General features: G+C 45.7%; 1 protein-coding gene across 3 annotated transcripts in view; it reads left to right on the plus strand.

Annotated features, from left to right (window-relative positions):
* LOC140723084 (NACHT, LRR and PYD domains-containing protein 3-like) overlaps positions 1-25579 on the plus strand; it is a 767011-nt gene that overhangs the window by 708061 nt on the left and 33371 nt on the right. The window contains exons 1-2 of one of the 3 annotated variants that reach the window (XM_073037703.1): positions 5221-5341; positions 16180-16347. The gene's annotated coding sequence lies outside the window, so the exon portion shown is untranslated. Of the gene's footprint in view, positions 1-5220; positions 5342-16179; positions 16348-25579 lie in introns of those variants that run through there. The other 2 variants (XM_073037704.1, XM_073037702.1) reach the window with 2 other exon arrangements.

A 25579-nucleotide genomic window follows, 5' to 3' on the forward strand; every position in this document is an offset into this window, starting at 1 on the left:
TGTCCAGCATCCTTTCATCCTTACTTCCCTTGTTTCCTTCTCCTGCCCAGTCCTGTTCCTGCTATTTCAGTGTCTGTGTCCTGCTTTTCGGTCCACTCCTAACGCCCACATTATGACAGTTCCTGGTATCACCGTGACGCTTGGAGTAATAACTCACAAGAGCTCCACATGAGGATACAGGAACGGTCTCTATCGTTTGCGATATACAGTGGCGTGCAAAAGTTTGGGCACTCCGGTCAAAATTTCAGCTACTGTGAATGGCTAAGCAAGTAAAAGATGACCTGACTTCCAAAAGGCATAAAGGTAAAGATGACACATTTATTTAATATTTGAAGCAAGATTACTTTTTTTATGTTCCATCTTTCAAAGTTTCAAAATAACAATAAATGAAAAGGTCCCGAAGCAGAAGTTTGGGCACACTGCATGGTCAGTACTTAGTAACACCACATCTGGCAATTATCACAGCTTGTAAACACTTTCTGTAGCCAGCTCAGAGTCTTTCAATTCTTGTTTGGGGGACTTTCGCTCATTCTTCTTTGCAAAATGCTTCTAGTTTGGTGAGATTCTTGGGCCGTCTTGCATGTGCTGCTCTTTTGAGGTCTATCCACAGATTTTCGATGATGTTTAGGTCGGGGGACTGTGAGGGCCATGGCAAAACCTTCAACTTGCGCCACAGAAGGTAGTCCATTGTGGATTTTGAGGTGTGTTTAGGATCATTATCCTGTTGTAGAAACCATGCTCTTTTCATCTTCAGCTTTTTTACAGACGGTGTGATGTTTCCTTCCAGAATTTGCTGGTATTTAATTGAATTCATTCTTCCCTCTACCATTCAAATGTTCCCCGTGTCACTGGCTGCAACACAAGCCCAAAGCATAATCGATCGACCCCCGTGCTTAACAGTTGGAGAGAGGTGTTCTTTTATGGCGTTCTTTTCATGAAATTCCGCACACTTTTTTCTCCAAACATTGTGGCCAAAAAGTTCTATTTTAAATTCATCAGTCCACGGGACGTGTTTCCGAAACGCATCGGGCTTGTTTAGATGTTCCTTTTCAAACTGAATTTTGTGGTGAGGATGCAGGAAAGGTTTTCTTCTGATGTCTCTTCCATGAAGGTCATATCTGTGCATATGTCGCTGCACAGTAGAACAGTGCACCACCACTCCAGAGTCTGCTAAATCGATGATCAACCCAACCTTTTGGGCTGAGGAGGGTTCCAAACCACAGTGACCAGCTGTGGTGCCACCGGCTTCCCACCACCCCCCCCCCCCACCCCGTCCCTCTCACATTCTCTCTTATTCTCTGTCTCTGTCTCTGTCTCTGTCTCTGTCTCTGTCTCTTTCTCTCTCTCTCTCTCTCTCTCTCTCTCTCTCTCTCTCTCTCTCTCTCTCTCTCTCTCTCTCTCACTCTCTATCAGTCCACAGCAAGCAGTCACAACCTGTGACTGACGTCATAGTCCCGCCTCACTCAGGCTCTCTTAAAGTAACACTCACAGTAAAACGAGCCTGCGTCTCTCGTAGCAGAAAGTAAAACAACAACAGAAGGTAACAAATCACTATGGTTACAGAGAGAGTGCGGTGAAGGTAGACATATGGTGCAAGGTCACATTGATTTAGATAGCGAGGTCAAGAGTCCATCTTATTAAGCTGTGTCTTATTATACTTGGAGCATTCAATTTGATATAACAGCAAAATGGAGGCCATCCTTGAGCCCAGTGGAAGGTTTTCTATTTTTTGAAATCTTCGAACAGGTGGGTGGGTGAGAGGTGGGAATGTTTAGGTTTGTGCGTTTGTTAACTGCGTTTCCTGCTTTGCTGAGGCAGCAGGAAATATAGACACAGTTCATGGAGAGGCGGCCAGTTTCTATGTTGTGCACAGCCGTGTCCACAGTTCCCTGCTGTTTCATGTAGTCATGAGCAGAACAATAACCGTACGAAGCCGGGAAGTACTCGGATCGGTTACTTTCCATAATGCAGTGATACAGTCTGGTAAGGGGCAAAGGGCATCTGCCAAATTCCTTATCGTTTGTTCTAGCTTTGTCATTTTAGGATACATCAATAAGTATCAGCAATCTCTCTTCTGACCTACGTCTTCATTCGAAAGTGTTCTCTTTCACCATTTACCTCATCGAATTTTCCAGAAATCGTTATTGTTTTATTTGTTTTCTGTTTTTTTTTGTGTGTGTTCTTGTTGCTTTTCCCCTTTGTTAGCTAGAACAACCAGAGGTCTAATTGAATACAGCACGAGGCGGGGTAAACGCAGGCATTGCAATCTTAGTTTCTCCGTTACAAAATGGCTGGAGTGTTGTTCCTTGTCACAATGAAACTCATAGCATTTTATATTGAGTTTGTTATTTCCGTTCTCAGTTACTTTTAGTGAGCCACTTCCTCCGTTTCCATGGTAACGACCCGCCAGAGCTGCAAGAGTTGTTACACATTTAATCGCTCTGTGGTCACAGCCTCTCAGCGTAGAGACAGTGGCCTCGGGAGCAAATGTAACAGAATGATAGCGGGAGGTAAGGATGCTGTGAGCATTGACTGTGTGGAATGTGTTACACCAGGGTCAGAATGAACTGAGAACTAACCGGAGGAGTGAGGGTGATATTTACACAAATGGATTGAACAATTTGGAAACAGCCACTACCTGTGCATTAAAAATAAACACAAACTGCTGTTGCCTGAAATTTAAAGTAAAGAAGAGAGAGAATGCTGGAAACGCTCAGCAGATCGGCAGCATCTCGAGCAGTCCCAGATCTAATACTGGGTCTTCCACCATTTCCCTTTTCACAGGTGTAGCCTGGTGTACTGAATTCCCAGCATTTTCTAATTTATATTTTTACATTTTGCTTCTGCTACCCTCTCTCACGGCGATAGAACAGTGATTAAGCGTGCTCAGCTTCGCTTCCCGCAGACAAGCTGAAGTGTGTCCGTATCCTCTCACAAGCTCCAGCCTGGTTAACCAGCCAGAGCACCGGCGCAGGCAGAGGGTCATTAGATTCCAGTTCCACCTCAGTTTGAGAATTGAAAATGGCCGGAACATCATGGCAAATCGCCGGCAACAAGGCGTCTGTGAGTGGGTTATAATATGAGGATGGAATCTCTGAGAATATTGAACTGGCAATATACGGCCTTCAGTCCAGGTTGGTAATTCCACAGCGGGGATCGAAATTAACAGGCAAGTTTTCTGGAGATTTTTGAGGAGGTAACTATGGCGATAGATGAAGATGATGCTGTCTATAAGGACTTTGGTTAAGCCTCGAACAGGAACCCGCATGGCAGCTGACCAGCAAGTTTTGGTCACGTGGGATTCCCGGGGAGCTGGAGAGGTAGTTTCACACCGGGCTCAATGAAAGGTAGCAGAGAATAATAGAGTTCCTCTTGTCCTTCAGCCTCTGCAACTTCCATCATATCCAAACAGATCTTAAAACTGAACATATCTTTACATTCTTCACTCCAACTCCGCCCTCTTCTTTCAACAGGATCACTCCTTCTATAACTCCCTTGTTCATTCATCCCTCTTCACTAATCTCCCTCCAGTCACTTATCCCAGCAAGCGGCCTAATTGCTACTCCTGCCCGTACACATCCTCCCTCATCTCCACTCAGACACAAAGCAGTCCTTTCAGCAACACCTCACCTGCGTGTCTGCTGGGGCCATCTATTGTGTCCCGTACTCCCGATCCAGCCTCCTTTACATTACACCATAAACAGGGGAACAGTTTTGTCGAGCATCTCTGTATCATCTGCCACAAGGGGGACTTCACAGTGGCCAAAGATTTTAATTCTGATTCCCATTCCGACGTCTCGATCAACGGCCTCCTCTTGTGCCAAGACCAGACCGCCCTCAGGGTGGAGGAACAACACCATCTGGGTACCCTCCAACCTGATTGTATGAATATTGTATTCTCCTTCCAGTAAACAAATCCCACCCCCAACTAATTCCCAAAGCTGAACTTGCATCACTCCTCACCAGCCTATTATTTCCCCCAAGACCCTCCTTCCCTTTCCCCTATTGACAACTCTCCGATTCTTTATTCTCCAGCCCTTGTCATGTCTATCATTTGACTTCACCTATAACCTTCAGCTCGCCTCTTTCTGCTCCAGCATTTTTATTCAGATATCTTCACCCCTCCCTAGTAGTGAAGTAGACTCTTTGCCCAAAATGTCGACTGCTTACTCTTTTTCAAAGATACTGCCTGATGTGCTGAGTTTCTCCAGCATTGTGTGTGTGTTGCTTTGGATTTCCAGCATCTGCAAGCTATATCGTGTTTGAGGTAATTACTTGGGCTTTGTTGAGATTGTACCTGGAATATGGTGTAAAATCCCGCTCCCCGGACTAACACGGGTTATACAGACCAAAGAACAAACTGCCGGAGGAACTCAGTGGGTCGGACAGTATCTGTGGAGGGAAATGGACCGTCAACATTTCGGGCCGAGACCCTCCCTCTGGACTGAGAGTGGACGGGAAATAGTCAGAGAAAAGGAGCAAGATGGGGCAAGAGCCGGGGAGTGAGTGGTGGATCCAGGTGAGGGGGGAGGTGGGAAGGTGAAAATAGTGACAGGTGTGGGCAGCGAGTGTTTGGGGCAGCACAGGGCTGCAGAAGATGGTATTTAATTCTATGGAGGATTATCTGAGAGGTTAGAGAGAATCTATTTTAGAGATTCACCAGACTGATTCCAGGAGGACGATGAAGATCAGTGATCGTCCTCACTTAAAACGGAGGCCGGCAGATGTGTGGAAACCGAATGGATCGAGGAGATGTGGATCGGACAGGACGATGTGACTGAGATGAGAGAGCAGTCGCCATCTTGCTGATAGTTTGAGGGGTTGAATGGCCACTTCCTGCTGTTTCCCACTTGATGTTTCAGAGTTCCTGCCTTGTGAAGTCCCGGAGGAATGTTAATAGAAATTTGTGTTTGTAAATATAGAAGTGATTTGAATGAAAACAACACAATTCTCTGAGAACAGGAAAGTGGAGCTAATGGGACAGCGAAGGCACTGAGGGAAAAATTAAGCTGGTGTAATTACGAAATAATGTGTAAAATGCGGCAGGTAGGTCGGGCAGGGTGTGACACTGGTTCAAATGGGAGAACTTCCACCCGTCACGTGATCCAGCTCGCTCCCATTTCAAACGCAGAACTGCAGCATCTGCGGCTTTTCGAGGCCCCGCCCCCGCTCTCTCACAGTCTCCGGATGGGCGGTGGTTTTCTTTCCTTTCTGCGTCGAAGCGGATCGTCGGCGGGGAGCCGGGGGTCAGATCACTGTCTGCGGGGCAAATTGATTAAGTTCCTATTGGTGAATATTGAGGCAGGTCCTGAGAAGGAACGGGACCGAGAATTACCCATCGGTGAGTACTGAAGCCGATGCCGAGGGGGGAAAACCTCATGTTGTTCGGTGAGTCTCGTTAACCTCCCCGAACTGGAGGTCTCGTCCGGCTTCCTGGACACATCCTGCCCGGGTCGGGGGTTCTTCACACCGAACAGTCTGAGATGAGCCGACGCTCAGTCTCTGTTGCTCGACTCCCAGGAGTGGGATGAGGTGGTGCTGCCGGGACTGAACCCACCCATTAAGATGTACCTGGGGAAATTTACCTCCATCACTCGGCCCGGTATCGGATCCAAACTTCACCTGGATCGACGCCTGGGGTCGATAATGGTTTTACATATTTCCAGCACACTGAAAGCGGCCGTTCGGCTTGTTGTGTTCTTGCAGACTCGAGGGTTAAACAGAGTAATCGCACCCTCGGGACACTGCTCCACGTGTATGAGAAATTCATCTTTCCCCGTTCAGAAAGGACAGTGAGTTCCAGATCTCTCACGTCCTCTCGGGGGACTGGGAAGTTTATTTCCATCTTCTTTCCATTACTACGACTTGCCGAAATGCTGACAGTGTTTCCCGATATCTGGCCCTATTAATGAGAGAATTAAGTCTTGTTCATTTATCTGGGTTTCTCGGAAATGTGTACACATCTCCGGAATTTCCAAAGGAGCAACCCAGGCTGTCTAATATTCCCACACGATTGAAATGGGGAATCAGTGTTTTTACATGTACAGAGGTAGAGTGAATCTTGTCTTCGGTACCATCCACACAGATCAATACATTACAACAGTACATTCAGTTGATATAAGGTAAAACAGCACCAGAGTATAGCAAATCATTCTGGTTACAGAGAAAGTGCAGTGCAGGTAGATATGTGGTGCAATGTCACATCTATTTAGACTGTGAGGTCAGGAGTCCACTCATCACGCTGTTCGCTTCTGACAGCAGAATGGACACTGTCCTTGAGCCCGGTGGCATGTTTATCTTCGCCCCGATGGGAGGGTGAGAAGTGAGAATGTTCAGGATTGTGGGGATCTTTCATTATGTTAGCTGCTTTACTGAGGCAGTGGGAAGTGTAGACAGAGTCCATGGAGGGGAGGCTGGCTTCTATATGTACTCAGCTGTGTCCACAGTTCTCCGCTATTTCATTCAGTTAAATGAAGAGCAGTAGTCGTATGAAGATGTGAAATATCGGGATGGGATATCCTCTGGGAGCATTGATACAGCTTGCAGAGTGGAAAAGGACATATACTGAAATTCATATTGCATGTTCAGGCTTTGTTATATTGGAATCTGTTATCTACTAGTGAGTACTATTATTCCAGTATCTGTATTCCTGGGCGACCATCAGAGAGTGCACTTGATTCCTTCTCCCACCTGGTTCCATCTGCTCATTCCCTGCCCAACTTGTTCAACCTCTGTCCAGTCTGTATCCCACCACCTCAATGATATATATCAACCATCTTGTTCAACCACTTTTCAGACTGTATCCCATTGCCGCAATGATATCTTTCAACAATCTCTCTTTCAAACTTTGCCTTCATTGTGAAGTTTTGTTTTGCCCCTTTTCCAGGATTGTGTGTTTTTTTTATAACTAGAAACACCAGAGGTTTAATTGAATACAGCAGGTGGCAGGGAAAAAGCAGCCATTTCAATTTTACATTCACCGTTGCAAAATGGCTACAGTGTTATTCTTTATCATAACGGAACTCATAGCTTCTGATGTTGAGTTTGTTATTTCCCTTTTCGGTTATTTTCGGTGAGCCACTTCCTCTGTTTCCAGGGTAACGGCCCGTCAGAGCTGCAGCAAGTGTTGCACATTTTATCGCTCTGTGGTCACCGCCTCTCAGTGTAGAGACAGTGGCCTCCGGAGCAAATGTAACAGAGTGATAGTGGGAGGAAAGGATGCTGTGAGCATTGACTGTGTGGGATGTGTTACACCAGGGTCAGAACAAACTCAGAACTAACAAATTGGTCGGGGTGGGGTGGCATTTACAGTTCAGGGTGGCAATCGGTTACAATCTGTGCATTAAAATGAAAAGGGGGAACATACTACAGTTGCAGGAAATTTAAAGTAAGGAGGGGAAAATACTGGAAACGTTCAGCAGATCGGCAGCATCTTGGACAGTCTCAGTTCTGGAACTGGGTCTTCCACCATTTCTCCTTTCAGAGATGTAGTCTGATGTGCTGAGTTCCCAGTATTTTCTACTTTATAATTTAACATTTTGTTCCGGCTACACTGCAGGAAACATGGCAGGCAGCTGTGCTGGGCAAGATCCCACACAGCAAGAAGATTGTGATCAAATGTGCTCGGTTTAGCTGCTGGGGTCAGGCTGAAGTGTATCCGCATCCTCTATACAGACCGGGGAACCAGCCTGAGTACCGGCACCGGCAGAGGGTCATTAGTTTCCAATTACACCTCAGTTTGTGTATCGGAAATGGCAGGAACTCCACGACAAATCGCCGGCATCAAAGCATCTTTGTATGGGTGATGATATTGGGCTGGTGACTCTGAGGATATGGAACTGGCAGTTTACGGGCTTCAGTCCAGGTTGGTAATTCGACAGCTGGGATCGGAATTTCCTCAGTCTGCAGTGAAGCTGAAATCCCGGGCGGTTGGGCATTGGTTATGGGGAAATCACCATCTACACTGCCCAATAGGACATCATATTTGTCAAATGTTTTGGAGATTATTTTCGAGGAAACTAGGGAGTTAGTTAAAATTAGGCAGTGATATTCATCTGGACTTTGGTAAAGTCTGTAACAAGATCCCGCATGGCAGCTGATCGGGAAGGTTCGGTCACGTGGGATTCACGGGGAGCTGACGAGGAGGATTTACTCCGGGCTCGAGATCAAGAAGCAGAAGGAGATGATTGAAGCTGGTTTTAGCTAATGGAGGCCTGTGACGAGTGGGATGTGTGTGTCATTGATTTGCACATGAATGTACAAGGCACGATCAGCAAATCTGCATAAATTGAATTAAATTGATTTTATTTCTTCCATCCTTCACATACATGAAGAGTAAAAATCTTTACGTTACGTCTCGGTCTAAATGTGCAATGCGCAATGAAAGTAATTTATAATAATTTATAATATATTGAACAGTCCATATACTATAGTGTACACTCAATTGAGCGTGAGTTAACTAGTCTGATGGCCTGGTGAAAGAAGCTGTTCCGGAGCCTGTTGGTCCTGGTTTTTTATGCTGCGGTACCGTTTCCCGGATGGTAACAGCTGGAATAGATTGTGGTTGGGGTTACTCTGGTCCCCAATGATCTTTCGGGCCCATTATACACACCTGTCCTTGTAAAGGTCCTGAATCATGATAATTTCACAACTGCAGATGCGCTGGACTGTCCGTACCACTGTCTACAGAGTCCTGCGTTTGAGGGATGTACAGTTCCCATAGCAGGCAGTGATGCAGCCAGTCAGGATGCTCTCAGTTGTGCCCCAATAGAATCTTCTTAGGATTTAGGGGTTTTCGGCATATAGATGAGGGTAGTGCGGTGGATGTGATCTACATGGATTTTAGTAAGACATTTGACAAGTTCACAAGGTAGGCTTATTCAGAAAATCAGAAGGCATGGGGTCCAAGGAAGTTTGGTCAGGTGGATTCAGAAATGGTTTGCCTGCAGAAGGCAGAGGGTCGTGGTGGAGGGATTACATTCAGATTGGAGGGTTGTGACTAGTGGTGTCCCACAAGGATCGGTTCTGCGACCTGTACTTTTCATGATTTTTATTAATGACCTGGATGAGGGGGTAGAAGGGAGGGTTGGCAAGTTTGCAGACGACACAAAGGTTGGTGATATTGTAGATAGTGTAGAGGATTGTCGACGATTGCAGAGTGACATTGATAGGATGCAGAAGTGGGCTGAGAAGTGGCAGATGGAGTTCAACCAGGAGAAGTGTGAGGTGTTACACTTTGGAAGGGCAAACTCCGAGGCAGAGTACAAAGTAAATGGCTCGATACTTGTTAGCATGGAGTAGAAGAGGGATCAGGGGGTACATGTCCACAGATCCCTGGAAGTTGCCTCACAGGCAGATAGGGTAGTTAAGAAAGCTTATGGGGTGTTAGGTTTCATAAGTCGAGGGATCGAGTTTAAAAGTCGTGATGTAATGATGCAGGTCTATAAAACTCTGGTTAGGCCACACTTGGAGTACTGTGTCCAGTTCTGGTCGCCTCACTATAGGAAGGATGTCCAAGCATTGGAAAGGGTACAGAGGAGATTTACCAGGATGCTGCCTGGTTTAGAGAGTATGGATTATGATCAGAGATTAAGGGAGCTAGGGCTTTACGCTTTGGAGAGAATGAGGATGAGGAGAGACATGATAGAGGTGTACAAGATATTAAGAGGTATAGACAGAGTGGACAGCCAGCGCCTCTTCCCCAGGGCACCACTGCTCAGTACAAGAGGACATGGCTTTAAGGTAAGGGGAGGGAATTTCAAGGGGGATATTAGAGGAAGGTGTTTTCCTCAGAGAGTGGTTGGCGCGTGGAATGCACTGCCTGAGTCAGTGGTGGAGGCAGATATACTAGTGAAGTTTAAGAGACTACGAGACAGGTATATGGAGGAATTTAAGGTGGGGGGTTATATGGGAGGCAGGGTTCGATGGTCGTCACAAAATTATGGGCCGCAGGGCCTGTAATGTGCTGTACTATTCTATGTTCTATGTTCTACGATACCGAACTTCCTCAACTGTCTGAAGTGAAAGAGGCGCTTATGTGCCTTTTTCACCACACAGATGATGTGAACAGACAGTGAGGGATCCTCGGTGATGGGGATGCCGAGGAACTTAAAGCTGTTCACTATCTCAGCCCCAGATCGACTGATGTCAATAGGGGTTTACCCGTCTCCGTTCCTCCTGTAGTCCAGAACTAGCTCCTTTGTTTTTGCGATATTGAGGGAAAGGCTGTTATTTTGCCATCACTGTGTCAGGGAGATTACCTCTTCCCTGTAGGCCACCTCGTTATTGCTTGAGAGGAGGCCAATCTATGTAGTGTCTTCGACAAATTTCATTAGCAGATTAGAGCAGTGGGTGGCAACACAGTCATGAGTATACAGGGAGACAAAATTCGGGAGATTGGTTGTTAAGGCAACAGGTGACATTGAATTTCAAAGACATCTTGGTCAGTTTTTGAGATGGGCTGAGGAATGTCAAATGGTTTTTAATTGGACAAGTGAGAGATGATGCATTTTGGACAGTCAACTGGGTAGGACTGGTATAGTGAACGAGAGCACATCGGGTGTTGCGGAACAGAGCGACCTGGGGTGACAAGAGTACAGTTCACTGAAAGTGTACGTGCAAGTATAGACGGTGAACAACAAGGCTTTAATAATGCTGGCCATCAGTTAGGACATTGAGTTCTGGATTATGGGCATGGTATTGTAGTTATATAATTTTTTGGTGCGGATACACAGAGTATTATGTACAGTTGTGTTCACCCTACTGTAGTACAGATATTATCAGTCTGGAGACGGTGCAGACCATATTGCTGAAGATGCTGCCTGGACTAGAGTGCCGAGTCATAGGAAGTGGTTGGTCAAGCTGGATCTTCATTCCAGAGGAGAATGGAGGTGACATTGTAGGAGTTTATAAAATCAAGAGGGAGTATAGATAATGTGGTTGGTCATTGTATTTTTCTCAGGGTTCAGGATTCAAGCTTGCGGAATGTCATTCCAGTATAGCAGAACAAAATAATTGTTACTCTGTGTTCGAAGCAGGACAGGGAGAGAAAAAAAAACAACAAAATGACAGAGACCACAATAATAAACAAAACACAATACATAAAATATGATAGCTTAAAAACTTTGATTGTATGTCCCTAAAGTGACGTTAGGCACAGGAGAGTCTGGACATACGGAGACTGACATTGATTGTCCTGCCATTAAGTGACGTTAGGCACAGGAGTGTCTGGACATACGGAGACTGACATTGATTCTATGTCCCTAAAGTGACGTTAGGCACAAGAGAGTCTGGACATACGGAGACTGACATTGATTCTATGTCCCTAAAGTGACGTTAGGCACAGGAGTGTCTGGACATACGGAGACTGACATTGATTCTATGTCCCTAAAGTGACGTTAGGCACAGAAGAGTCTGGACATACGGAGAATGATATTGATTCTATGTCCCTAAAGTGACGTCAGGCACAGGAGAGTCTGGACATACGGAGACTGACATTGATTGTCCTGCCATTAAGTGACGTTAGGCACAGGAGAGTCTGGACATACGGAGACTGACATTGATTCTATGTCCCTAAAGTGACGTTAGGCACAGGAGAGTCTGGACATACGGAGACTGACATTGTTTCTATGTCCCTAAACTGACGTCAGGCACAGGAGAGTCTGGTCATACGGAGACTGACATTGATTCTATGTCACTAAAGTGACGTTAGGCACAGTAGAGTTTGGACATGTGAGACTGACATTGATTCTATGTCCCTAAAGTGACGTTAGGTACAGGAGCGTCTGGACATACGGAAACCGATACTGATTTTCTGTCCATAAAGTTAGTTTATGCACAGGAGTGCCTAGAACCGTCAGGAAACTAGTAGTGGGTTAGTGAGTATAGGTGTTGATCAGGCTTACTGCTTGGGGGAAATGACTGTTTTGAGCCTGATTGTCCCGGCGTGGGTATTACAGATCCACAATTCCTTTAAGGCAGCACCAGAGTCGTAAAGAGAGTTTAGGGCATATTGACCTTTATAACGCTGGCTATTAAGAAGAGGGGTTGGGATATTAATGCTGAAGTTGCAAAAGACACCGTGATTCCAAAATATGCGGAATTGTGCGCAGTTCCGGTCAGCTGCTGGAAAGAAAGATATCGATAAGCGTGAAAGAGAGCACGGAAAATTACACGGACATTGCTTGTGTTTCAGAAAGTAATAATAGTGTTAGGTTGAACAGGTTAGAACTTAATTACCTGGAATACAGAGAAGTGATGGGGTATATGCAGGGCTCCAACTTTTTTATGCCATTTGCCCCTACAATTAAAGCAAGGGTCCATGGACCCCAGGTTGGGAACCCCCGCTAGAGATACAGAAATCTATGATGGTATAAATAGGGTGAATACAGGTAGGAATTTTCCCCTCAGGTTGGGTAAGGTCATGGATTTAGGGCAAAAGGTGACACATTTAAGGGGAATCTGAGGTGGAACTACTTCACTCAGTGGGTGGTGCGAATGGGGAACCAGTTCCCAGCAGAAGTAAGAGATGGACGCTCAATTGTAGTATTTGAGAGATATTTGGGTAGGTAAATGGATGAGGGAGGTATAGAGGGCTATGGTCTGGGTGCAGGGAGATGGGACCACACCGAACATGGCACGGACTGGATGGGCTAACAGTCCTGTGTCTGTGCTCCAAGGGTTCTGCGAATCTCAATTGAAACTTCTATACGTAATCAACATTTATTGCAGACAGGTCGAATCCAACAACGTGATTTTATTTTTGGACCAGCGTCTGCACTGCTGAGAGTTCTGTAGAGCTGGAACTACCATGAGATTTACTGAATGCACCTCGACAGGGTAAAAACAACCGCTGGAATTTTAGTACCACCATTACAAAATGGCTGAATGTTCAGTTCATCTTTGTCACAATGAAACCGAGAACGTGTCACACTGAGTTTGTTATTTCCCCGCTCGGTTGTCTTTGCGAGCCACTTCCTCCGTCACCAGGGCAACAGCTGCAGAGAGTGTTGAACATGTTTATCGCTCTCTAGTTGCAGACTCTCAGCGGAGAGAGAGTGGCCTCAGATACGAGGATGCTTTGAGCATTTACTGTGCGGGATGGAATGAAGAAGATTGTAGGGATTGAATTTATGCAATTCTGTTCTGGGTGTCAAACATCTTGCAGTCAGTCAATCGGTTCTGCATCTAAAGAACAAAATGAAATCTCCTGCACTGAGTTTCCAATGCTATATTTTCAATTTTATATTTAAAATATTTTGTTCCTGTTACACGATGGGGAAAGTGCCGGCTCATTGATCTGGGCTGCACAGCACTCAGCAATAAAATAATGAACAAATATGCTCAATGTAACTCTGGAGACAAGTTGAAATGTGTCCGCACCCTCTTTGTGACCCAATGCCCATGTTTTCCGGCCGATCCCCGTTCAGACAAAGGATCATCAGTCTCCAGTTCTGTCACGGGTTGGTGTGGGAGTGTAAGTTTTTGAACTTGGATTAGCTGAGACACTGCCGCATATTACCGGCAGCAAAGAGCCCTGGGAGAGTTGATGCTTGAGATACAATCTTGGTGTGTGGTCTCCAGGAGGATGGGACTGTCAGTGTTTGGGCTTAGGTCTACGTCGGTGTTGGATGTTTCTCCTTCCGCAAAGAAGCAGACGTCTCCGGTGGCTGGATATTGGTAGCGTGAATCTCTCAGTGTGAGATGTGGAAAAGATGTGCGAGGCTTTCGGTGTGGGCTGTGACCCTCTGAGGTTGGATCCTGGGATACCTCACATGTTTTGACCCAGATAAAATGAATCAGGGGATCAAGTTGTCCGGGTTTATGAGATGTTAAGCGAGTATTTCTGTTCTGTGCTCAGATATTTGGTTCTGAAGTTCCTTTGGAAGCAAAGCAGAGAATGAATTCCCATTCCATCCCTCACAGGGAGAGGCTGTGGTGAAATACGCTGTTCTGTGTTTGCACCAGCAGAAATAGACCGTGGTTTCAGAAATCAATTCACATTTGGAAATTCCCGTTCACTGTCACCTGTCTATCTGCCAGTGGGAGTCAAAGAGAAACTCGAGATGCTGAAGATGGAACAGAACATGGAACAGTACATCACAGGAACAGGCCCTTTGGCCACAATGGTGTGCCGAACCAGCTGAAAAGTAAATCAACCCCCGCCCCACAAAAAAAACGAATGACTCCTTCCTACACAATGTCCATATCCTCTCAATATTCCTCACACCCATCTGCCTATCTAAAGTCTCTTAAAAGCGTCCATTGTATTTGCTTCCACCACCATAACAGACAGCTCATTCCAAATATCCTCACCTCTCTGAGTAAAGCAACTTACCCTCACATTTTCTTTGCATCTACTCTCTCACACGTTCATTGCATGTCCTCTGGTATTAGACATTTCAAAACAGCGAAACGATACTCCCTGTCGACTCTATCTATGTCTTTCATAATCTTATAAACCTCTACCAGATCTTCCCTCAGTCCCCACCGCTCCATGGAGAGCAACCCAAGATTTTCCACTAAAACCTGGATGATGTTTGAATCCATTCTGACGAAAGGTCAGGAAACCGAATCGCTAATATTGTCCCTCTCCCCACGGCTGTTCCTTACCTGCTGAGCTTTTCTAGTGATTCCAGTTTCTCTTTATTACACTCACCCTGTAACATTTTAAATCTCATTTTAAATCGACCAGTGCACCAGCGCTCGTTTGAGTTGATAGAAGAGTAAAGAAACCAAAGCTTTTCCCAGTACATTATCCTGGTCCCAATTGTCCCGTTTTTCCCGGAAATGTATTCAGTACAGTTGTTGCTAACAAGGTTCACAAAATAATCTGGGGAATGATAAGCATTATGCACGAGGAGCATTTGATAGCCCTGGGCTTGTGTTCAGTGGAGTTCAGAGGAATGGTGTTTGGGGGTTGGTTGTGGGGGATGTGGAGTTAGGGCGGTGATGATTATTTACACCAACTGAATAACAACAAGTCTGGATGCAGTGGGAATGTAGGCGGAGAGTCTGGGATCTGCCAGTATTGCCTCAGAATAAAGAAGCTTCACTTTAAAAGTGAGATGAGAGATATTACTTCAGTCAAAGGTTGGTTGATCTGTGGAATTTGTTACCACAAAGGGTCTCCAGGGTTAAGGAAGGACATCCTGGCTGTAGAGGAAGTGCAGCGTAGATTCACGAGGTTAATTCCTGGGAAGTCTGGACTGTCTTACTCAGAGAGGTTAGAGAGACTGGGCTTGTACACGCTGGTATTAAGGAGATTGAGAGGGGATCTGATTGAAACATATAAGATTATTAAGGGATTGGACAAGATAGAGGCAGGAAATATGTTCCAGATGCTGGGAGAGTCCAGTACCAGAGGGCATGGTTTGAGAATAAGGGGTAGGTCATTTAGGGCACAGTTAAGGAAAAACTTCTTCTCCCAGAGAGTTGTGGGGGTCTGGAATGCACTGCCTCGGAAGGTAGTGGAGGCCAATCCTCTGGATGCTTTCAAGAAGGAGCTAGATAGGTATCTTATGGATAGGGGAAACAAGGGATATGGGAACAAGGCAGGAACGGGGTATTGATAGTAGTTGATCAGCCATGATTTCAAAATGGCGGTGCAGGCTCGAAGGGCCGAATGGTCTACTTCTGCACCTATTGTCTATTGTTTATTGTCTATAAAGGGTGATGGAGTTGATCGTTTGGTATATTCATGTTCTGGATTGCTAAATAGGCTGAGAATTATAGCAGGGTAGCAAGAATACAGTGTTGGAAAATAATCCACCATGATTGATTATGGAGCAGACTAGAATGACCGAATCACCTAATTCTACTCCTATATATTATGACTTGTATCTTATACCAAGACTGAGTGATGACTTCTTTGCATCCCATCACAAACAATAGAAGATCTTCAGATGCTGGAAATCCAAGCAGCACATACAAAATGCTGGAGGAACTCAGCAGGCATGGCAGAATCTATGGAAGAGAGTAGAGTCGACATAGAGATGCTGCCTGGCCTGATGAGTTCCTCCAGCATTTCGTGTGTGTTCCTTTGTATCCCATGTCAGGCTTTGTAAAGTGTGAGGGATAGTTCCAGATTTCTTCACTCGCATCATGATATATTTAAATGTTAGGTTAATGCTTTGTTCTCGTTTGTATTAGTAACATACTTCATTATCTGTCTGGTTAAAGTTAGATCTGCAGTGAGAGGTTTATTGGAAGAAAACTCCACGACTGGAAGCAAACCACAAATGAAGACGAGGGAACAGCAACAATGAACCAACCCCAGGACTGAAAGCATCAACTGGAGAGAACCCTTCTGACTCGGAGATTCCATTGATTCAGTCAGGAGAAAGTTTGGTGAGTCTCATTTACTCAAACACTAGTCCTTTAGATACTATATACCTGCACAAAGAAAGGTAGGAAATAGCTGGAGGGAGACTGAATAAACCTAGAAGTGCCAGTTGCAATCACTCCAGATCTACTAATGTACTGTCAGCATCAGCTCCGTGAAGCTACGCACATTCCTCGTATTAACACGTACAAACAATTCAATTCAAACGTGTCACTCCTGATGTATCTTTGCTTGTCTGTGTTAGGTCATAATAATCTCAAAACGCATTGAGAATTTCTTCCTTTTATAAGTCGTTGCAACTGCTTCCTGCTGTAGTGATTGCAGAAATGTGGAATTACCATGAACTACAGCAACATGTCATTGGCTCCTCTGTCTATTGCAAGCTGCAATGATATACTTGTCCTCGAGTATATCGTCGTGCAAGCCTCTGCTAAGAGCAAACCCTCTTGAAACCAAATGTCCCGGCACCACATTGCAATCAGTCCTAACTAGCAAATGTCAACGAATAATTTAAATTTACATACCCTCTAGTCATCAAGTATTTTTCTACGAATAAATTGTCAGAAACTATGAATATGTGATTAAGCAGAAATAGGTTTTGCAAATTTCCCATCTGACCATGGATCAAAGACGCGGGTTATATCTGTACTTCAGATGAACGTATGTCCTTGCAGCCAGGACTGCTGGAGCTGCCGGGGTCGGTTTAAACTCTGTGATTTCGGGATGGGAAGCACCGTGCTCGGTCAGGTGATGGAGGAGTTGATGTTAAGGTGGATGCAATGTTAAGAGACATTTTAGAAGGATTGGCTGTGGACAGGGCATCATGTAGTGAAATGTAGCAACAGTTTCCCCTTCCTCCCTCACTCCCATTCTCACCCTCCTATTTTCTGCCGCTTTTAATTGCGGGAGTTGTGATCTCTTTATACTCAGTGACCAGGGAAAGTAAAGCCTGTGATTCCATTCAAAGTCCAGTTTCTTTATAAAGAGTGGGGTTGAAGTTTATCGAGATGAACATGGGGGAATGCGTAAATAAAGTTTAAATCAGATCAGTAGTAGTTTCTGAGGGCCGAGTGGTCCAGTTATGCATTTGTTGTGTTGATTAGAAAAGTTCTGGCAGTTTAATTAGTGCAAGCCAATACAACTTCTGCATATCATTTATATTTTGGAACTGAAAAGAAATATTACCTTGATTAAGTTTATACATCGAGATTTGTGTGTTAATGTTGTACCCCAGCAGGTTGCAGATCGACCATAACTCATTCGGTGAGCTGGCCAGCGCGGTACGGGACCAAGGGACGCGCTTCCCGTTCCCTGTTACTGACTCTACAGTCTCCCCATCTACCGCGCGCAACAGGTCACCGCCCTGCCCACTGCCCCACGCGCGCCCTCTTGCAGAGCTTCGTCTCCCTCGCTCTCCCGGGCTGACGTTGATACGATTCAAGCATGCTGAGTGTGCCCGGTATGTCTCGTGAAGTGACGTGAAATTTACTTGTCTCTCATTGGTGATAGCAAATGCCAATTTAGTATACCAACCAATGGGGATATGGGCATTCCTAACCCGACTCCCGGGAAAGATACAATAAGTCGTTTTTTTAATGTCACTTTTCCTCGCCAAGGAGTTGGCAGAGCTGCAAGGGTGACGCATTGAAGTGAGAGTGCAGGGGGGTTATCTCCTCTGAAGTGGCGAGGATGAAGAAGGCTTCAGTATATTTGTAGCGGACACTGGTAAAGTGTTACCCTGCAAGTGCGCTGTGGGGGTGATTTTGAGAGCAAGTCACGATCATACTATATGACACAATGGGCTGGGGGGACCCAGTGGTTGTCTTTTGTTTAACGTGTCTGGGTTTAAACAACGGAGTAAACAGACCCACCTTAGGCCAGCAGGCTGTCCCACTGGGTGCTGTGGGGACAGACACCTGGAGCATGGTTGATCCTTGTCTGCATTAGCAATTTATCTGAGGGACAAAATGCAATATTTACAAGTCTGATATTGACTGAAAACATCTATATTTATCATGTATTCTGTTTATGATATAATCATTGTCCACTTTATGTTCAAGTTTAATAACCCCGCCACATGCTTGATGTCACGTGTGGATTCCCCCCCCCACCGTGATCTGAAGTCACGTGAGCAGTTCCGTACGTCACACTGGCGTTGAGACTGTCGAACTTTACCGGCTAAGGTAACAATTCCCTGACCCACCCACCCCACCCCACCCTACAATCAACAGAGGAATTACACTCTTCACATAGGTGTGAAGCCATGTTTATCACTGGTTACACCTAATAGCGGAGGCAGAGCAGCTGAGAGGGCGTTACCTCCGCTGCCTTCATCTCCCGCTCCCGCATCGAACTCTCCGTCAAAGCGGAACAAACCTCAAGTAAATGTCCTGCTTTTTGATTTATTTCCACTTCACTCCGAGGGAAGTTGGTGGCGTTTGTGAAGCGACTTCTGCGGCCGGAGTCTGATGTATTGCTGAGAGGTAGGAGGATACCGCTCCGTTCATCGGCTTGATGCTGGCCCCATAGGGAGGGTTCTCGGCAGAAGGGCGAGTGTGAGGGATTTTGCTGAGAGGATAAAGAAGGTGTGTGAGGGGGTGGACAGGGTGGAGTCCGAGAGGATGTTTATTCCAGAGCTGGATCCAGGAGCAGGATAGGGGAAGGAGCCCATTAACATTGGGGAAGGGACAGGAGGGGCTCGTCTGTGGAAATGTCTGAGTCCACGGTGGTGGCGAGCAGAGATGTTCACCACTTCGGGGGGGGGGGGGCAGCACTGGCAGACTGAGCTGCAAGTGGGTCTAATGGTCTGGGCAAAGTGGATTGGAGTGGTGTTGGGGGCAAGGAAGGACCGTTCTTGGGTCCTATTGAATGACAGGATGGACTGGATGGGCTGAGTGGCCTGCTCCTATTCTTGTTGTTTGTGTATTTAATGAGAAGGAATAACCAGACTCTTCTTGGGTCTGCAGGATGTCCCAGTGGGTGTAGTAGGGACCGCTGCTTGGAGCCTAGTTTTTCCCAAACTGTGTCAACAATTTGGCTGAGGGACCAAATTCAACATTTCCAAGTCTGTTCTTGAAAAAAATGTATATTTGTACATTGTTAATGGCAGAGAATGTATATTTATGATTATTGACACAACATATTTATATTTGTATATTGTTAATGATATAAAACTTGTATTACTATATTGATAATGACATAAAATTGTATAAATTATGTTCCATGTGTTATCTGAATGTACTTGCCTGTGATGTTGCTGCAAGTCAATGCTATTCTGTACCTGCATCTTCCTGTACATGCACACTTGTCAATAACTTCAACAGTCCCTGCGAAAACTCTGAGATTTGAATAGTGAAGATCATCTTGGCATCTCGGTAGGTCAATTATAAAGAGTTAATATACTGTTAAGTACAAGACCCTTAACAGTGTCAATGAGCAGAGGGATCTTGGAGTCCCAAGTTCATCGCTCCCTCAAAGTGGCTATTGACACGGTGGTTAAGAAGGCAAATGGCATGCTTGCCTCTATTAGTGAAGGTATTGCATTCAAAATTCAGGAAGTTATGTTGCAGCTTCATAAAACTTGAGTTAGGCCACATCTGAAGTGTTTCATACAGTTCTGGTCGCCCCCATTCTCGGAAGGATGTCGGGGATTTAGAGCAGGCGCAGATGAGGTTTACCAGGACACTGCCTGGATTAGAGGGCATGAGCTATAACGGGAGGTTGGACAAACTTGTGTTGTTTTCTCCAGAGCGGCGCAGGAATAAGACGATGGAGGTGTATAAGATTATGAGATTTCTTCGACAGTTTTCTCTGGACCCACGCAGGCTAGGGTAAGAGGATGGAGGTTAATAAGGTTACAAGACACATAGGTAGAGTAGAGAGAGAATAACTATTTACCCGGGGTAGAAATGTCAAGATCAAGATGCATGCATTTAAGGTGAGGGGGGTTGTTTGAAAGGAGATGTGAGGGGAAAGTGTTTTTTTTACACAGAGTGGTGGTTTGGTGAAATGTGCTGCCTGGTGTGATGATAGTGGCAGGTATATCGGGGACTTTTAAGAGTTGTTTAGATAGACACATGAATGTGAGGGGAAATTGTATAGGCAGAAGGGATTAGTTTAGTTGGCAATTTGATTAACTGAATAGTTTGAATACAACATTGTGGGCCGAAGGGCCTCTTCCTGTGCTGTACTGTTCTATGTTCTGTGTCTCTTGTTGAAAGGTTTCGGGGTTATGGAGGCAAAATAAGTGAGTGGGAACAACAGGTCAGCTGGAGCCCAATGTGGGAAATGTGAAATCACACACTTCTGTAGGACAAACCGCAATCCTGAGTGTGATTCAATGTGGATGGACTGATGTGCAGTTGGTAGGGAGAGAGGACAAAGGTGCGTTGTATTTATTGCAAGAGTTACTGGGTATAAGAATGAAAATGAATTTAACAATTATTTGTGCTTTGTTGAGATTGTACCTGGAATATGGTGTAAAACCCCGCTCCCCATACTAACACGGGTTATACAGACCAAAGAACAAACTGCCGGAGGAACTCAATGGGTCGGGCAGCATCTGTGGAGGGTAATGGACCGTCAACATTTCGGGCCGAGACCCTCCCTCTGGACTGAGAGTAGACGGGAAATAGTCAGAGAAAAGAGGTGAGGGGTGGGGATGGGGCAAGAGCTGGGGAGTGAGAGGTGGATCCAGGTGAAGGGGGAGGTGGGAAAGTGGACAGGAGTGGGAGGTGAGTGATTCGGACTGCAGTCAATGGAACAATTCCACAGAGGATTAACAAAGACGTCAGAGAGTATTTGTTATAGACAGTGATTCATTTAGAGAATCGAGGACTGAGAGGTGAACGCATTGAAATGCACAACATCATTACCGGTTGAACCAGGGATCCCAGTCTCTGAAAAAGGGGGTGGACTCTCCCGGACTGAGATGAGGGGAAATGTCTCCACTCCAGGGTTAGTGAATGTTTGTAAATCCCCACCACAGAGGCGGTGAAGTCTCAATGATCACCCTCACTGAATAAAGAGGCTGGGAGATGGGTGGAGACTGAAAAGATCGAGTCAATGAGGATTGGGAAGAAATGTGGCTGAGATGGGAGAGCTGCTACCATATTGTCATTGGTTAAAGGGGCTGAATGGCCTTCTCCTGCCGTTTCTCACTTGATGTTTCAGTGTTCCTGTCCAGTGAGCCCAGAGGATGTGAATAGAAATTAGTGTTTGTAAACATAGAAGTGATTTGAATGAAAACTGCACAATTCCTTTTTGGGTCTGAATCATCTGTTAGACAGTAATGGGAATCAAATCCGTATTTCTGTGACCTAGGTGGTACAGGGATGGGATGGGAATGATACAGAGAGAAAAAAATAAAAATGTAGCTGATGTTAATTTGATAAGTGGAAAATGTGGCAGGTGTGTCAGGCAGCGTGTGAGGAGCGAGAAGCAGAGTCACGGGTTTAAATGAGAGACCATGAGTCCATCACACGATCCTGTTTCCCGGTCCCTTTTTACCGCAGATCGGCAGCATCTGCAGGTTTTTTTTTTTTTTCTGAGGCCCTGCCCCCCGCGCTATGAGATACGATCACATTGCGCATGCTCAGCCATGGGACGGGCAGTGATTTTTTTTTTTTGGATGGATGTGGGGGGTCGTGTGGAGTTGGGATCAGGAGAGTGACCACGCCCCCTGAGGTGGGGAGCCGGGGGAACGATCATTATCTGTGGGGCGAGACCAACGAGATCCCGCAGGTGAGAATTGAGGCCGGTCCCGAGCTACATTGGGCAGTGATTCCTGTTATTTCCCTGAACAGCCGGCTTCCCATCGCTTCCCGGACAAAACCTGCTGGGTGGGTCCGGGTAGTGGGACTTTCACACCGAAGCTCCTGAGTTGAGCCGCCGCTCAGCCCCTGGTGCTGTGGTCCTAGTAGCGGGATGAAGTGGTGAGGCTGGGACTGAACCCATCCGTTGAGATGTATCCTGGGAACTTTATCTCCATCACCTGCCCCAGTAGTGGATCCAAACTTCACCTGGATTGATGCCTGGGTTCGATAATTGTTTCCATGTATCTGGGCTCCTAGAAAAAAATATTCCATACTTCACTTAACTCTCCCTGGAGAAGATCCAACCCGGCAACGCAGGTTGTCTGATAATATCCACCCCATGAAAATGGGAAATCTGTTTATTATTGTCATTTATAGAAGTTCAGTGGAAAATGTGGCAGGTGGATCAGGCAGCGTGTGAGGAGCGAGAAGCAGAGACACTGTTTTAAATGAGAGACCCTGCACCCATCACACGATCCTGTTCCAGCTCCCTTTTCACTGCAGATCGGCAGCATCTGCAGGTTTGTTTCTGAGGCCCTGCCCCCGCGCTATGACGCACGATCACATTGCAACACGCTAAGTCCCGGGATGGGCAGTGATTTCTTGTGGATGGATGCGGCGGATCATTTGTGGGGTTGCGATCAGGAGTGACCTCGCCTCCTGGGGCAGGAAGCCGGGGGAAAGATCATTCCCTGTGGGGCGAGACCAAAGAGATCCCGTAGGTGAGAATTGAGCGGACCCAAGCGACATTGGGCAGTGATTCCCGTTATTTCCCTGAACAGCCGGCTTCCACCGCTTCCCGGGCAGAACCTGCTGGGTGGGTCCGGGTTCTGGGACCTTCACACCGAAGCTCCCAAGGTGAGCTGCCACTCAGCTCTTGGTGCTGTGGTTCTAGGGGTGGGTTAAGGTGCTGAGGCCGGGACTGAACCCATCCATTGTGATGTATCCCGGGAACTTTATCCCCATCATCTGAACCTGTAGCAGATCCAAACTTCACCTGGATCGATACCTGCGTTCGATAATTGCTTCCATGTGTCCGGGCTCCAAAAATAATTTCTACACTTCAGTTAACTCTCCCTGCAGAAGATCCAACCCGGCAACCTAAGCTGTCTAATAATTTCCACTCCATGAAAATGGGAAATCTGTTTATTATTGTCACGTATAGAGGTTCAGTGGAAATCTTGTCTTGCGTACCAACCACACAATTCATTAAACAGTACATTGAGGTGATAGAAGGTAAAAAAAATAAGTATTACAAATCATTATGGTTCCAGAGAAAGTGCCATGCAGAAAGTGTAAGGTCACTTCAAGTAACAGTGAGGTCAGCTGTCCATCGTATCACACTGGGGACATTCAGTTTGCTTATAACAGCAGAATGGAAACCGTCCTTGAGCCTGGTGGTACATGGTTTCAGGTTTTTGCAGCTTCTCCCCGATGCGGAATGGGTGAGAAGTGAGAATGTCCCAGGTTGTGGGGATCTTTGAAGTACAAGGTCTGCTTTACTGAGGCGGTGGGAAGTGTAGACAGAGTCCATGGAGGGGATGTTAATTTCTATGATGTGCTCAGCTGTGTCCACAGCTCTCTGCAGTTCCTTGCACTCATGGGCAGAGCAGTGGCCAGACAAAGGTGTCAAGTCTGGATGGGATCCTTTCCATGGTGCGTTGATAACATTTGGTTCGGGGAGATGTCAAGTATCCAGTTGTTCTGTTTTGGTCATTATAGAATCTTTCATACAGTAGTATCTACTATTAATTCAGTAACTGTGTATTGCTGGAGTACCATCAGCGACCGTCCTTGATTCCTTCTCCTATCTGGTTCCATCTCCACATCCCCTGCCCATCTGGTTCAAGCTCTGTCCAGCCTGTATCCCACCACCTGAATGATATATATCAACCATCTTGTTCAACCTCTGTCCAGTCTGTATCCCACCACCTCAATGATATATATCAAACATCTTGTTCAACCTCTGTCCAGCCTGTATCCCACCAGCTCAATGATATATATCAACCATCTTGTTCAACCTCTGTCCAGCCTGTATCCCACCAGCTCAATGATATATATCAACCATCTTGTTCAACCTCTGTCCAGTCTGTATTCCACCACCTCAATGATATATATCAACCATCTTGTTCAACCTCTGTCCAGTCTGTATCCCACCACCTCAATGATATATATCAACCATCTTGTTCAACCTCTGTCCAGTCTGTATCCCACCACCTCAATGATATATATCAACCATCTTGTTCAACCTCTGTCCAGTCTGGATCCCACCACCTCAACGATATGTATCAACCATCTTGTTCAACCTCGGTCCAGTCTTCATTGTGAGGTATTTTGTCTCACTGTGTTATTTCTGAAATCGGTGTTTGTTACCTGGAAGTACAAGAGGATTTATTGAATAGAGCATGAGCTAGGGTAAAGACAGCCACTACAATTTTAGTTTCAAGGTTACCACATGGCCGCTGAGTTAATCTTTATCAGACGGAGACTCTCAGCTTTTAAAGTTGAGTCTGTTATTTCCTGTTTTGGTCATGTTTGGAGAGTCACTTTCTCTGTTGCCAGGAACAGCCCACAGGATCTGCAGGGAGTGGTGCTCATTTTTCTTTCTCTGGTCACTGCCCCCCACTGAGAGTTAGTGGCCTTGGGAGCAGATGTAACTGACTGATAGTGGGGCAGGAAGGATGTTGTGTTCATCAGATCGGGGAGCAACTTGGACAGTCCCAGTTCTGATACCGGGTCTCTTTCCACAAATCTAATCTGATGAAACAAGAGTCCAGCACTATTATTTCAATTTTATATTAAAAGCGTTTTATTCCTGTTAGCCTGCAGGAAATGTGATAGCCAATTGTGCTGGGCAAGACCTCATTTAACAATAAGATAATGATAAATTGAGTTCAGTTTAGCTGCTGGAGACGATGTAAAACGTATCCCCGGTATCTGCTGACTCACGCCCTGGTTTCACAGCCCGATCATTGGTCCAGTCAGATGATCATGAGGCTCCTGTTCTTCCATGGGTTGATGGAGTGTTAGTTTTTGAACTCTGATTGGCCGAAACACTGCATCATATTACCGGAGCAAGGAGTCCTGGGAGAGTTGCTGTTTAGACTGTAATCTTTGGAAACTGCTATCGTGTCCTCATTCTCAAGTATTTTGCCTCACGATCGGTGTTTGTTACCCAGAAATAGCAGAGGATTTGTTTAATGCAGGATAAGGTAAGGTAAAGACAAACATTACAATTTTAGTTTCAACGTTATAAAATAGCCGTTGTTTTAATTTTATATTAAGACACTTTACAAGAGTCTGTCAGGGTATCAGTCTGTCAACTGGTTTAATTCAAGTTGGACAATGCAACAGGACAATGATCCGAAAGACAAGAGTAAATCGATAGGAGAGTGATTTCAAAAGAAAATTTCGTTTTTGGAAT

This window comes from Hemitrygon akajei, unplaced genomic scaffold, assembly GCF_048418815.1.
Source record: "Hemitrygon akajei unplaced genomic scaffold, sHemAka1.3 Scf000100, whole genome shotgun sequence".
NCBI classification, from domain to species: Eukaryota; Metazoa; Chordata; class Chondrichthyes; order Myliobatiformes; family Dasyatidae; genus Hemitrygon; species Hemitrygon akajei.